The sequence below is a fragment of the Crocodylus siamensis genome, chromosome 12 (assembly GCF_052110815.1).
Source record: "Crocodylus siamensis isolate JL-2025a chromosome 12, ASM5211081v1, whole genome shotgun sequence".
NCBI lineage: Eukaryota > Metazoa > Chordata > Crocodylia > Crocodylidae > Crocodylus > Crocodylus siamensis.
In genome coordinates this window covers 14328945-14343691 of record NC_143406.1, presented here as the reverse complement: position 1 = coordinate 14343691, position 14747 = coordinate 14328945, and the positions used below count along the sequence as shown (strand labels likewise).

Sequence of the window (14747 nt, the reverse complement as noted above, 5' to 3'; positions counted from 1 at the left end):
CACAAGAGTTGCATAACAGTTGGACAGGGTCACTACACAAATGGATGATTTAATCTAGCATCAGGCAAACTTTAGCAGTTAAATGGACAATAATCACTAGGAAGACTAATAAGAAAAGATGCAGGGTGATATTGAACAATGAATCGGATCTCTATGTGATTGATATACATGTACTTTTATTAAAGAGGGCTAAGTACACTTCCTGCTTCCTACCAAAGTTAAATTACCCAAGTTTGGAACACACTTCTTTTTGTTTAGGTACTGAAATTATGAAGAGTTGCTCATTACATCCTATTCTGCTACCTGACACTATTTCAGTAGAATCACCTGTTTCATAAAGGCCAGTCATAGAGCTGGATGTGTGTAGGACCCCTCACAACAAGACAGAACAAGAGGAGGTACAGGATAATATTGAACAGCAAATCAGAACTCCAGGATGCAGACAAGTCAGAACTGGGCTTACTGCTTTACCCGGACCCTAAATTTCTCTATGACCATGAACCAGTGTGTCAAGGTGTCGACATTGTCTGTGGAAAGGGATATTTTAGTGACAGAAATATCACAAACTATCCAGAGGTTCACCTAAGGATCCAAAATGCTCACCCCAAAAACTCCCTGATTTTGCTTGGTCCAGAGAATGAACCAAGAATAACCTGGGAACACACTGTTGATATATCATTTCTCAATCCTATTTGAGACTGGAAGCAGAGAAGGGCATAAAAATATTAAGCAAACTTTGCCAGTTCCCAGAGAACACGGAGATTCTTCATGTCTACAGTTAGTGGAGAAAAATCATACTCAGTTTATATGCATTATTTTTTACTGGTCCTCTGTTTTTATGTTTATTTTAGTTGGATTTTCATCTCTCAACAGTTTGTTTCCTATCAAAAAGTGAAAAACATGCTCTGATCTGGAGAAATTAAAGAGGGTGCTGACAAAACTCCTCTTGCTTTCCCTGGAAGTCTTATATACTACACCATTTCCCTAAAGAATACACAGAGAGAGACAGCGAGAAATACTAGACCCAAAACAAACAAGTCTTGATACACTTAAAGATAAGGAATAACTGTGAGAACAGTTAACAACTAGTAAGGATCAAGATGTGTTTGATTATCAACAATTTTAAAAATCTGCAGGCAAATTGATTATAATTTCTCTCCATTTGCTAGGTACCTGATGTGCAGTGAACTCTGCAGCCCATTTGCAATCTAGTATTCATGCCAAATTATATCCATTTTTGTGGTTCTGCCTAGGTAAGAAAGAACCAGTTTGGATAAAATAAGAGTCCAATCATTTACATCCCACAATAACACCAAACAAAAACAGCCCCTTTCCTTTTGTCCAACTCTGAACCATTTTTGAACTTTGAAGAAAATCAGTTAGCTTACAACCTTTCTTTTTTATTTTCATATGCTCTAATACTTAGAGATTTTGGCTTGAATCAGAAGCAGAGCAGCAAAAATAAAAGGAAGCCTATTTCTTGGGTATTTCCAGCCCAGTTAGAATAAGGAATTATAAAAAAATCTCATTTAAAATGTCATGCATAAGGTTTCCATCTATGTTGTTCAGCCCCAAGGGGTTCAGGTAAGTTTCAGAGGAGCATCCAAAGTTTTGAGCGTGCATCCAAACCAAACAGACTCCAAAAACTTCTGACATTCACCAGTAACTTTTTCTCCAACCTCTGTATCATACAGTATTCACCAACAGAAAGGGGCCTTTAAAATCATCTCAAAATATACTGCTTTCATGGTTACGGGCATTTTACTAGTCTTCTTTTGTGCAAGTATTTGGAGTCACAAGAACACAAACATTCCTGTGGAGGATGCTTGAAGCCTTGGGTAACACTCAAGAATAACAGAGACCTGGTCCCAGGATTAAATAATAAAGCTTTACACTTATTATTCAATTTACCAACACTGCATTCTGGAAGAAATCTTGTTATCTGGGAAACAGTAATAATATCCAGCTCTTACGTGGTGCTCATCAACTTCAGATCTCAAATTGCTTTAAAAAGAAATGATTGTTGCATCTGTTTACAGACCAAAAGCTGAGGTCCAGGGAAGTAAAGTGACTTGCCTGAAGTCAGCCAGCAGGCCAAGGTCAATGTAAGAACTAGAACCCAGGCCTCCTTTGATGCCAAGGCTCTAGCCACTAGACAACACTTGCAGCAATCCACCAACATAACCTGGCAGCATAATGTAAAAATGTGGTCCTGGTCCATTAGGATTACGTTAGTTTTATCCAGGGATCCTGGTTTTCTGTTTTAAAATTTTTTTTTCCAATTTTCAGATTACAAAAATTAACCCAAAATCCACATTTTTCTGTGATCAAAATGAAACACTATCTATATCTATATCTATATATTGGTAGTGTTTCATTTTAATCATGGAAAAATGTGGATTTCAGGTTACTTTTTCAATCTAAAAATTGGGGATTTTTTATCAGAGAAAACCTGGATCCCTGGTTATAGCCTAGCTGTAGGCAGGTGAGGCATGGAGAGCTGAGATTAAGAAGAATGAACAACATTGAACAAATCATGGACCGCTGGAGATTCATTTGGAATCATGGTACCCTACATTGCAGAGACATGAATTGTGGAACGGGTTCAGAGGAGCCTTGCTAGGATGACCAAGGAAAGGAGAGCCTACTTTGAACTTTAGGTTCAATTAGCACAGTTAAACAAAGTCTGAAAGGAGATATTATCTCCCTTTATAAATACACTGGGGCAAGGCATGGGATAAACACCAGGGAGGGAAAAGAGCTAGTTGAGCTAAAAGATAAGGTTGGCACTAGGAGCAAAGGGTATAAATTGCCATAATGGCCATGGAAATTTGAAGTTGGTTTCTACCCAGGAGAGAAGTGAGGTCTGGAACTAGACTTCCAGTAAGGGGTGGGGTGGGGTGGTAAAAAGCCTAAAACTTTTAAGATGGAGCAAGACTAGTTTATGAAAGTTGATATGAAATGTTTGCCAGCTGCATCACAGCACTGGACTTCACAAACCAAGAGGTTCCTATCCCTTCCTATGATGCTAAAATAAATAATGTTCAGAAAATTGTTCAACTCTATTAGGCATATTAGGTTTAGGAGAAGTGAATTATTTCAGAATAAGAAACATCATTAGCAAACATAAGCAAAACCAAAAGCCCACATAGGAACTCAGCATCATAAGAGACTTTCTGTAATTTGCCCAGAGTAAACACCGTGAATCACAACACCTGAGACAGGAATAAAACCAAGAAGTCCTGACTCATTTCTAGATATAACTATGAGAAAGAAAGAAAATTCACCCAAGGTTTTTTAAAAAGGCTCAATAATGGGAGAAAGTGAGCAGGAGAGGTAAGCTAATTTTCTTTAAGACACATAGAAATAATTGGGGAGGAAAAAAGATATGTAAAATGTTATTCTGTTCGTTCATTTTGAAATATAGTTCTTAAGGAAACCTGGATTTGCACTGTGATTAAACCACAGGGGTCTCATCTGCACGAGATGTTGACCGTGCAGTCGTTACTGCACAGTCATTTAGTACTTCCATAAACTGGTACTAAAGACTGCAGAGTAACCCGCATTACTGTGCAGTGGTGCCGACACACAGCTTTCTTGTGGCGATGACTGTGCAGTAGCCTGAGACTACTGTGCAGTAGTGGCGTGTCACGGGTTCTGCCACGCGACGCTAGTGTGCAGTAGTCTTGGATGAACGCGCAGTCAATGTCTTGTGTAGATGCAGCCAGTGAAGCCTATTTTGGTATGGGAACAAATACGTATGCATCTGGAATTTGCATTCTGATTTAACTATAACAAGGCATTTCTAACTCTGCCTTATAACAAGGCAGTCGTGAACTGAAATTAATTGATCAGCTGCCTCACATTGGCTCAGTTCTGAACCAAGACATTCAGAAAGAGCATCCAGTTCATCAGGATTTCTATTCAATTCCTTTGGAACCCGAAGAACCATTGCAAATATCCAGGCAGTTAAATGTTCTGATGGCGAACGTGCATACCTATCTCCACAGTAATTATTAATGACCTGGAAAACTGCTCTGTAACAGGCTAAAATCCCTCGCTTTGGGCCGGCATTCATTGCACCATGCCCTTAAATCAATCAATTAAGTCGATATGACAACAGACTCTTGCCTCAATGTGGTCCACGACCTTCTAATGGCAGCTGCCCATACAGCATGTTAAATGGACCCGAGCAGAAGCAGAGTAGAGCTGGGCCCAGAGCATGGAGAGCTTCCTCTCTCCCCACAGCTTTTCTCTGTACCTAATCCACAGGCTCTGGAATGTAAGAACTTCCACTAAAATATAGCAGTGTAAAAATGAATGCTTTTGTCCTTCCTTTCCAGCCCAAGGGCTGATCACAGGATTACCCCCTTATACCTCAAGGAAAGGACAAAATTCTTAAATATGTAGAACAGGACTCATGTCCTCTTTGCTCCCCCCGCCCGCATTTCTCTCTGCCCTACATACCAGCAAAACCATTGCAGTTTTTAACCATGTACAACCTACTTTATGCAGAAGTGGATTTTGTTGCTATTGTAAAGGCCATAGTAACATGGATCAATTTTTTTTTTAAAGAGTGCTTATAGTTAAGCTTGTAAGACCACTTACATGAGCAAATGGCCTAATATTCACTAATAAAAAACATCTATTAATATGAAGGGAATTTTCACAATAATTAGGACAGTTATTTGGGTATGTAAGTAAAGATTTAGCAGCTTAGCTTTTGGCTCTTAGCTTTGAAAATCTGGGCCTGTTAAGTCCTTGCTACATAGTGCATTGATGAGGCAAAGTTACATTTAAATAGAATCAGAATTCAAAGCTCTTCAGATGCCCTGGTGGGCAGCAGTTGGTGAAGAGAAACATTCTGTAAGAGCAGAACAAAGTACCTGAAGAAGTTTGATAATGTTCACTATCCATGACTCAACCTGCCCCAACCTTATCAGGGAGATGTTCAACAGGAGGGTGTTCAACCATCAAGCTGAAATGAGAAGATCTCCAGTATAAAATGTGCAATTCATAATGCAAGGTGGAAGGATGAAGTTCACATGTCATTCATTTCATTGCCATTATCTTGTCTTTAGGGTTGTGCAGTAGACTGTTAGGAAGAAGAGGGTGTTAATGCAATAAAACTAAATACAAAGAGAAGGTGAAAGAGAATAACATGCTGATAAAATGAGGACAGTCTATGAAGTTTCATTGTGCTTTATTAGAGAGGTATTAAATTCTGGAAGTGTTCACCTGACTTTTTCCCCCTTGTATCCACAGAGCCATGTGGGACTTGGTAAGGGTCTAGAGGGCCTGAGTGGTTACAGCTGTGTTCATAACAGGTAAGTTTCTATGTGACATCTTGTATTTGAAGTTCTCTATTTTTTGTAGACCATGTCCTCCTTATTGATCTGGGTAATATGGAGCAACCTCCCTGACCAGGATTTGTTTGCAGATGTCCTCTGGACCAAGGAACGGGAATTGCAGGAAGTCACAAACAAGCTTCTTGTGACAAACCCCACACATCAACATGCTGGCCTTGAACAACCATGGCGAGAGTGGTCCCTGCTGAACAGGTTCGGGACAGGCCAAAGCCCCTGCACAGCCAACCTTCACCACTGGGGCCCCAGTGCTCACCCACTGTGCACTTGTGGAGAGATACAAACAACACCACACAGCACTGAGGTGTATCCCCTCTACAAACTAAGAAGTGGATTAATAACTTTGAACTCAACTAACGAGGAGGCTATTGCTTGGCTTTGCAGATCTGCATTTGGTAAATAAATAAATAAAATCTGGGTAATTCAGAAACCATCTGGTCAGACAGACGGAAGGAGAGCTATTAAAATACTGGATCTAACTCCTATTTTGGTCTTTATATGTGCAGCTCAAAGGCCCTGTTGGAAGCCTGAGACAGAAGTACATAATATAGTATTTTAAGTCCAGATACCGTCTTCCTTTTTCTCATCACTCTTGGGAGTGCCAGGCCAATGAAGGGATGAATAATGTTTGCTTAGTATCTTAGAAATTTGACTTTTTCCATAATTGCTGAGTCCTCCTTTGGCTAGGGAAGGAGACGGAGGTTCAGGAGAAGCTGCCGAGAATGTCTGAAAGTCCTGAATTAAACTGTAGTCTGTGACCTCTGAGTTCATTAGAAAAGATTTGAAAAGTGCTTTGTATGCTAAAATACTACATACAGATATACTCGAAATACTATTATAGCATCCAAGTAAGGCTTAAGACAAGAGCTGGTTGAACATTTACCAAATGAAACAACTTTGGCCAAATACTGCTGATTCCATTAAACTGAAATTTGTTGCAGTAAACATGTCTGTTGTATCAACATTTTTCCAGGAAATTATCAGCATATTTTATTTAGATAAGCTCACAATTAAATATTTTAGAATTTTTTTATTGTTAAATTTCAGAGTTTCCCTCAGAATGACTATTTAATTTTTAGCAGCCTTGCTTAAGATGAACTATTTTCCAGGAAGCTACTGCTCTTCAGTCTTTGCTGTTTATATGCATCTTCGGTCTTGAAATCAATAAGCTAACATAATATGAGATGTCATAAAGTGCTCACTTTTAATTGTAATTAATATGAATTAAGTAATTAATATGAATTAAGATAATAATAATAACCAAATTTCCACTAGTGTAAAATCTGTGTCCAGTTCTATATTCAATCAAATGCATACCCAGCTTCTGTGGCTGCACAAATAGGAAAGGGAATTAAGTTGATTGATATGCTTAGACAAATGCAGGCATTGCGTGTGGAAAATTGGGAAAGTTAGAAGACACTTGTGAAAATTTGTCTTCTAATGATCATGCCTCTATTTAAAAAGGCTGTATGCAAAATAAACTGGGATTTTTTTTGTAACATGTTTTTTTTATAGGCAGAAGTTCTCTAGGCCCAAAGAAAACAGTCATCTAATAGGAAACATCAAAATATAGTTTATGCCTGAACTAGAAATGGGATTAAAATAATTTATTTATCACTGTTGCTCTAATTGTTTTAAAGTCTAGGTCATACATATCCAGATCACTGATATGAAGCCTGAGCTTTTGACTTGTTTTGTTTTTTATGTAACAGCAACAGAGCTGCTAGGAGCCAATTCATTTTTTCTCTCTCTTTTCTCCCCCTCCTTCTTCTATCCCTTTCTTTCACAATTTCTGTCTTGGCTTTTCAGCAGGAGAGGTCTAACAGAGGATTCAGATTCTTCCCTCTAATAGCTAGATGATTTAATTAGCTAAATATTGTATGCTCCTGAAGATTACAGATCATGTTAATAGTACCATCTGGCTTTTATAATGTATGTAGCATATACAATAAATTCTAATTCCAGCTTAATTTTGGCGGAAAAAAAATCTTTCCTACCCAGTATACTCTATTTTTATGACACACACACACACATATGTATGTATGTATGTATTTATACATATATACACACACAGATAACCATGCATACACCATATGTTATATCTAAAGAGTAGGTAGCTCTCCCCAGTGCATCCATGCCACCTTGCCACCCTTTCTCAAACTAGAGTGCAAATTACTCAAGTATTGATTCCCCAGTTCAGTTCACAAATGGTTCTGAATTTAGGCCAGATTCTTTGTTTACCCTGTGCCACTTCCATCCTTTGTATCCAGCAAGAAACGGCAGGGTAGGTTTGGGTGGTGAGGAAGCAGGGGGAGTTACCCTCTAAGTTAACATACAGTCCTGAAGTCCCAGAGGCTATCGTTCCGAAATTTGTGATGTTTTGTCTGCTTTGGTGATTTAAGGTTTGTCAGAAAATGTCAGAGAGGCCACGAGGCCAAGGGCTTCCTGATGACTGAGGATTTTCTTTCACATGACCTTCCTGAAGTTGATTTTGGGCTCCAGACAGTGCCGCCTTCAGCTCTGACAGGGGCCGGCTGGCAACAGATTCATGGGGAATCTCTAGGGCATTCTGGCATTTTTAAACTAACTGGAGGCTGTAATACCTCCTAATCATCCAGAATATTATTTCACAAGTAATCGTCTTAGTGGCAGAACGTAAATGCCAGCCTCTTACTTTGTTTTGCAGCTCATTCTCTTACAATAGGCAGTATGCTTTCAAATGTATTAAAAAAATTGAAGGCCTGTCTTGATGTAAATGAATGAATATGTAAGCTGCGCATCTTGAATTTTACAGATGGCATTATATTCAGTTCTTTTAACAGAGAATCCCTAGAATTAAGTACATAAACACACATACACAGATGAGTGTGGCTGATAAAAGGTGGTTAAATAGCTATAGATATATTTGTGTACATTTTCCCCCAGTGCAAGTGGGGAATTTAGTCACGTGGTTTCACATTATTTAGAGGGCTCTCAGGTATTTGTAAAAAAGTATGTGAATCCTGAAGTTACACAAATCTTAGTACAGGTGATTATTCAAATAATAAGTCATAACAAAAAGTGTTTGTTTTTCCATGTCTGCTATTTCGTACTCTTCCAAAAAAAAAAAAAAAAAGGTTTAATCATGAGATCAGGCAGTAGAAGCAGCACCAGGTGACTTAATTAGCCAACCGCTCACTACAAACTGCAAAGAGCAAACAATTAGGTGATCCTTTATGGGAGAACCTAGTTGTGGAAACTTACTTGATTAAACTCTTCCAGGAATACAGAAGGACTCACATGCTCATTAACCAGGGATATAAATGCATGGTTTTTGGTGGTGGTTATTTTTATCTCAACAAGATTTGCTTGCACCAATCCCCAAAAAGCTCTCTTAACCTGTTTGTTGGGCATCTTCCTTAATGTGGTCACTAAGTAGGCACCAGGAATGGGCTAGGAAAGGAATAGCTTATCTGACTGGTCCCCTCCTCAAACTTTCCATGCAGAGATATAAAAGGATACAAATCACAGCTGTTGGTTTTGCCAAATGAACAAGCTCTTTTTCTCCCCATCTCCAAAGTCTGTACTCGTGTCTCCTGATGAATTCAGTTCTCCTCAAAGTCAGAGTGTTTATGTTTCAGATCTATTCCAGGCAAGGTGACCTCTTATAATTGTCTAACCCAGAAGTCAGTACACATTTTTATCTTAACAGATACTGTTTAGTACAGATGCATGTCATTTCCAACAATGTGCATAAATCACTCAGTCACAGAGTTAACGCACCTTCCCCCCAGATATTCTATTCACTTAGGCATGAAAATATAACAGTGAATTGTAAATTGGTGCGAAAAGAATTAATCTGGGGGCTATGCTGATTTAATGGAGACTCAGAGTAGAAAGGAGGAAAAATCACCTTAATTTACAAATGGTCATGTTTGTATTGGTACAAGCAGTTCTCACTCTATGCTTGGTATTAACTCACAGGGAATTATTTGCCATTTATCATCCTTATAATCTACACTATTGACAGTATTGAAAATTGAAACTGTTGTAACAGTGCTGTGGTCACATACTTGAGAGTCCACTGTAGTTTGCTGGATATAGAGCTCTACATAGAGAGATCTTAACAATTGCTGGACTTCTTAACTTGACCTGATTTATAGGTTCAAGTACCAAAAAAAGCCTCTTCAGAAAACCATTTGTCTGTCTGTCTGTCTGTCTGTCTCTCTCTCACATACACACACACACACACACACACACACAGAGTACAGTTCCAACAAGAGCAAATGTATTAAAGAAATTAAATCTCCAATATCATTGATGCAAACTTATTTGACCAACACTTTGTTTTCTTGACTTTTCTGTGCCTGTTTTACACCTTTTTTACTTTACATGCTTCATTTCAGCAAAATCAAGGATGCAAACTTCTTAGAAGTACTTAGTTTCCATGGAAACCTAAGCTGACCTCAACATTATTGTTCTCAAGAGGGAACTGACTTTACTATATGTTCATTCACTGAATTAATGGACTCCTGGTTCTTTTATTAGCAGCCCTCTAACAATGGAAAGAGAGAAATGTTGTAAAAAAGACTCCCAGACAACTGTCCACTCTTTTGTAGAGGGCTTATTGGAATGACGCAAGTCTATTCAAGAAAAGATTATAAAAATCAACTCAAAGCTGCCTCTGCTTGTGGCAGCTAAACATACTTTTATTTCATAAAGATATAACCCACATAACAAGTAAATTGACGCTCTTTAAGAAATAGCAACTCTATGGCAGAGATCATGTTTGAACTGGATTTTAGATATGATAACAGGATATTGTTAGTCTCCTATCGTTTTGTGAAGCATCATGAAGGTCTAGTTAGGTCACTTTCTGGAACTGGCTTGAAAATATTGCTGGATTAATACATTTTATGAACAGGTAGACAATTTTGTGAAAAATCAGGTACATATAAATGCACACAAGAATCACAGCTAAGACATCATTCAATTCACCCTCTGGTCAGTAGGGGCTGCATGAGAGTGCAAAGGCTTTTCTAGCAGCTCATATTTATCTCCAGACATTTGCATTAATGGCTTCCATTTATGGAAGTCTAAGTTTAAAGTCACTGAAATGCTAGGATTTTTTTTAGAAGACATACTAACAGTTTCAGTGCATCAATATGTCACGAGAAGCTTTTTTTTCTAAAAAATGTGAATACAAAGTGTCCCGCATTGCACAGGAGTGTGATATGCAATACTGTGAATCCGTGGACTTTCTACAGCTTGTGTTAAAATCTGGAAGTCAATCTCCCTCTTGTATATCTAGTATTATGACAGACCCTGCTTAGGCCTCAGGCTGTATGGCTGAGCTAGTAATTGCTCCACAAAAGACAGTTAACAGTTCCCTTGCTCTTCTCTAACTACCTTCCTGACTGCTTATTGAAGTCTGATTTCTTACTCCTCTGGGTCATCATTCATCAGTCCTAGAAATCCCGTTGGGAGAGACCGACGAGACCTTTCCATATCCCTTGTTACCAGGGGCCATTTCTGATGGCCCATGATATAGAAAATGTCTTCACAGCAACCCAGTGGGACAAGCTATGGTTATAATACCCAAATAATCATTTCACAAATTATCATAATTATCAATCAATCATCCTGTTGGAACAATGTGTTTTTAAAGTATCAGATGGTTTCTGTGACCTGTAGCATTTTGTACATCATAATAAACCTGGAGAGATTTATGGACAAGTTCTGGTGAATGTTTGTAGCAACAAAACTTTGTTCATTTTTAATTTTATTAAACTAAAAAGCTTTCCATTACAATATCACTCCTTTTACCTCAGTAGCTCATGCAGCTTTTGATAGTCTTGAGCATGCTAACATTATTTAGAAAAAAATGTAAGTTCAGCTACTTTGGGAAAAAGGTTACTTTTAGTTTATATTTTCTTCCCATCCACACTGTATTAAGAGCGTGTTACATTTTGCAATATAAAAATAAAGTGAACTAAAACAGGACAAAAGAAATTTTGTTTTATAAGATACCAGATTGAATCCAACTCTTTTAAAGCTGATACTATCTCCTACTCCTGTGTAGTACATTCTTGTTAATGGATAAATTCAAGCTCTCCAGAAAGTCAAAGAATAAATTTAAAACCTTTTGCCAAATGTCTATCCTATTGGATTTTGATAAGACGGCTATTGAGCTTTAATAATGTCTTCTATCCATTTTCATCTGGCCCTTAACATGTCTCTTTATTTGTCCCTAAAGCCTCTTCAGCGATGCCTTTTTATTACAAGTCTCTCAGCTTGCTCTCAAGAGAGACAGGGTCGACAAGAGTGATAGATAGATAACTCTATAGATTATCTCCCACAGATGTTTTCTCTCCAGTAGCCCCTTAGGCTATTCCCTCTAAGTAAACAGAAACTAAATAGAGAGTCTGCTGAAGACAGAAGTCCCTGAGGTCTCTTGTCACCACAGTTAGAAAAACAGTGCATCCAAAAGAGGCTGGTTGGGAGTCCTATGCCCTGAGCTCCTCTCAGTATGATTCTCAAATGTTTGTCCGAAGTGACTTTTAAAGTTAAATACATGCAGCTTTACCCTCAGAAATAAAAACATCACAGAACAGACGCTGGCATTCTTTCCTCTCTGAATACTGCACCTGACTTTTTCACCTCCAGCTCAGTTCAAGCAAAAAGATGATGACGGCGATACAAACTGGAGTATTAGATGTGTTACCTGCAGTGGGGAAGTCTGGAAAATTCGGAAGAAAAAAAAGAAACCATGTGAGCTACCCTTTAAGGGTGGGGAAAAAAGGCAGCAGCAAGGAGATGCCCTTGAAAATGGTTGTGGAAGTATAACATCTGTATCTATGCCTTGGTACTACACACATTCCCGCGTGCATGCAGGCAGTGCACTAACAAAATGTGAACTGCTCCCTGAAGCTAGTCAGGGAAAACCTTGCTCCCTCCCACCCCAAATAAAAGAATCAAACAAATGTTTGGTGTTTACACATATTGCCAGAATATAATTAAAGCTAATATTATGCAAATATATATAAAGCCCAGCAGTTCTGCTTGGCAAGGAGACACACACTCATAAGTCTCAATTATTCTGTGAAAAATATGACTCTCAGAATTGCGCCCAAAACCTAAATGGAACAGATCCTGCTTATCAAAATCCTAGACAACCTGCTTTCTGTGACCCCACAGCCTTCATATGTTAATAGGACACTTCTGCCTCTTGTTCCTACAGAGCCCAGTTATGCAGAGACTGTGCGAAACTGAAAAATACTAAGAAAAAGAAAAGTTTGAGTTAATTTTTATTTTACATTCATTCAAGCAAAGAGCTTTCTTTATTACAGTGTAGAATAGTATCAAATATGTAAACTGCAGGAACATTTTGCTGTTTTTTATATGTCTATAAGAAGAGTTGGAAAGTAAAAGTTTTTTTCTCCACTTGGTAATTTAACACCCAAAAAAAGGATGCTGAGGTCAGATTTAAACTGAAAAAAGCTTCATGCATCTCCTTCCCTCTATACTTCATTCCTGTCAGTCCCCCCTTCTCCTCCATAGTCTCTTTTTTCAGATCTTCTTTCTAGTTCACATTTGACTTGTTCCTTTTCCTTTTTTTTTTTTTTTTTGGTCCCTGCAACTGCCCCCTGTAGGGCCTGGGATGCAACAGCCATGCAAGTGAGCCACTTCCAAGCACTGGTACCACCCCTTAGATCACAATTCATTTTCTTAATTCGCCTTGGCCCACCCACCACATTTATCTCTGTCCTGATGGATGGCTGGTGAATGAGTCAGCCTCCCTCCCTCCCCCCTACCAGCAGGCCTCCAAAGGAACAGGAATAAAGAGAAGTCAACCTAAAAGTTGTATCCATTGGGATATGACAATTTAATGATTCAGCAAATTCAAATACTCTAATCTTCCCCCAGTGGGTTTTTGTACCAGACTAAAAAGTACAAAGCAAAGATTACTCCTTTTAAACACATTACCCCACAGATACATGCCCACCCCCCTCCATTCCTTGATGCTACAGAAATTATAAAGGATTATTTTTCATTTTTTTCCTTCTGACTAAAAAGCTGTCTAGCAATAGTCCCTTCACAAGCCATTAAGTTTAGACTTGAACTCTTTACCTTACTGCTTTGACCTTTTCTACCCTGGCTGTAAAACCCTACTGCCCATCCTTCAATAAATTTATCACCTCATAAACTCCCACTACTGCTTCTCTACAATGCATTTAAAAGAAAAAGTCACAATGGCACTCCCTGAGTCAAATATCATAATTGTCCAGTTTTACATTTGCAGCTGGGGAAACATTGAAGAGGCAAGAAATGTTGGGGGGTGGGGACATGAATTTTGCCACATTTTCTTTGAAATAAACATACTGAAATGTAACTGGATATTTTTTGTCATCTGAAGATATCCATTAAATGTCTCCTTGCACCCCCTGCCATTGTGCAAAGCCTTGTTCTCTTTACGTTAATGTGGGGACCTGAAATTAATTTGGGAAATTTTAATTAAAGACTACAAGAAAGAAATAGCTGAGCAGTCCCTGGGCTATGGAGAATTTACTTCCATCTTTGTGATAAGTGGGTTATGATAATAAGAACCTGCCACCTTGTCACCATGTCTGCTCAGACAAAAGGATCCCACTGAGGCACAGACAAACACCAAATGAGTTATGGAGATGAACAAGGTAAAAAGTTCAGCACCACTGAAATAGGTCCTCTTGCAAGGTCACAGGATGGTCAGAAGACATTCCATACAGGGAAGTATAGCGTTTGAAATAAAGTTTTATTTTTCTCAACCTGGAGAGAACAGAATTGTCCATCCTGGGTATAGATGTGTCTCAATATCTGTTTCCAAGCTAATTCTGGAGCCTGCCGATGCTTATTTTTCCATGGCATTGGGCAGAGGCTTCACGACTGATTCCTTTTAACTTTCAGAGCTAAGAAATGGTATTGAAGATGGCCTTAGTGGATGAATGAAAAAGGCAGTTGTCATTTTCCAAATTAAAATATTGCGTAGTTTTTCATATCTCATTTAGAAAAAATTGACCGTTTGTCATGACATAAGGAAGGAATTAAGGCTATCTCATTAGTCTAGTAAGGATATGTTAATCCTCTGAAAGGCGCCCTGATAGATTATAATCAAATGCAACTTGTTACCTTGATAATACTGTTAACCAAGACCACAAGCAGAAACAATGCCCATTTTAGCGTGTTTGAAAATAGTCCTAACCTATATAGTAGAACGTCAACTGAAACATGCGGTGTTAGACAGACAGAGGCACTAGTTAGTAAACAGCCTAACAGGATAGAGATTTATAGAAATGGTAGCACAGCCAGGCTATGCTGGGATCATGATTCTCCCTGGTCTATTTAAAAGAATAATTGTCTCTGAAA

General features: G+C 38.5%; 1 protein-coding gene across 6 annotated transcripts in view; it reads right to left on the bottom strand.

The window, feature by feature from the left end:
* Positions 1-14747, bottom strand: part of PRDM16 (PR/SET domain 16) — a 459872-nt gene that overhangs the window by 205897 nt on the left and 239228 nt on the right. The window lies entirely within an intron of this gene.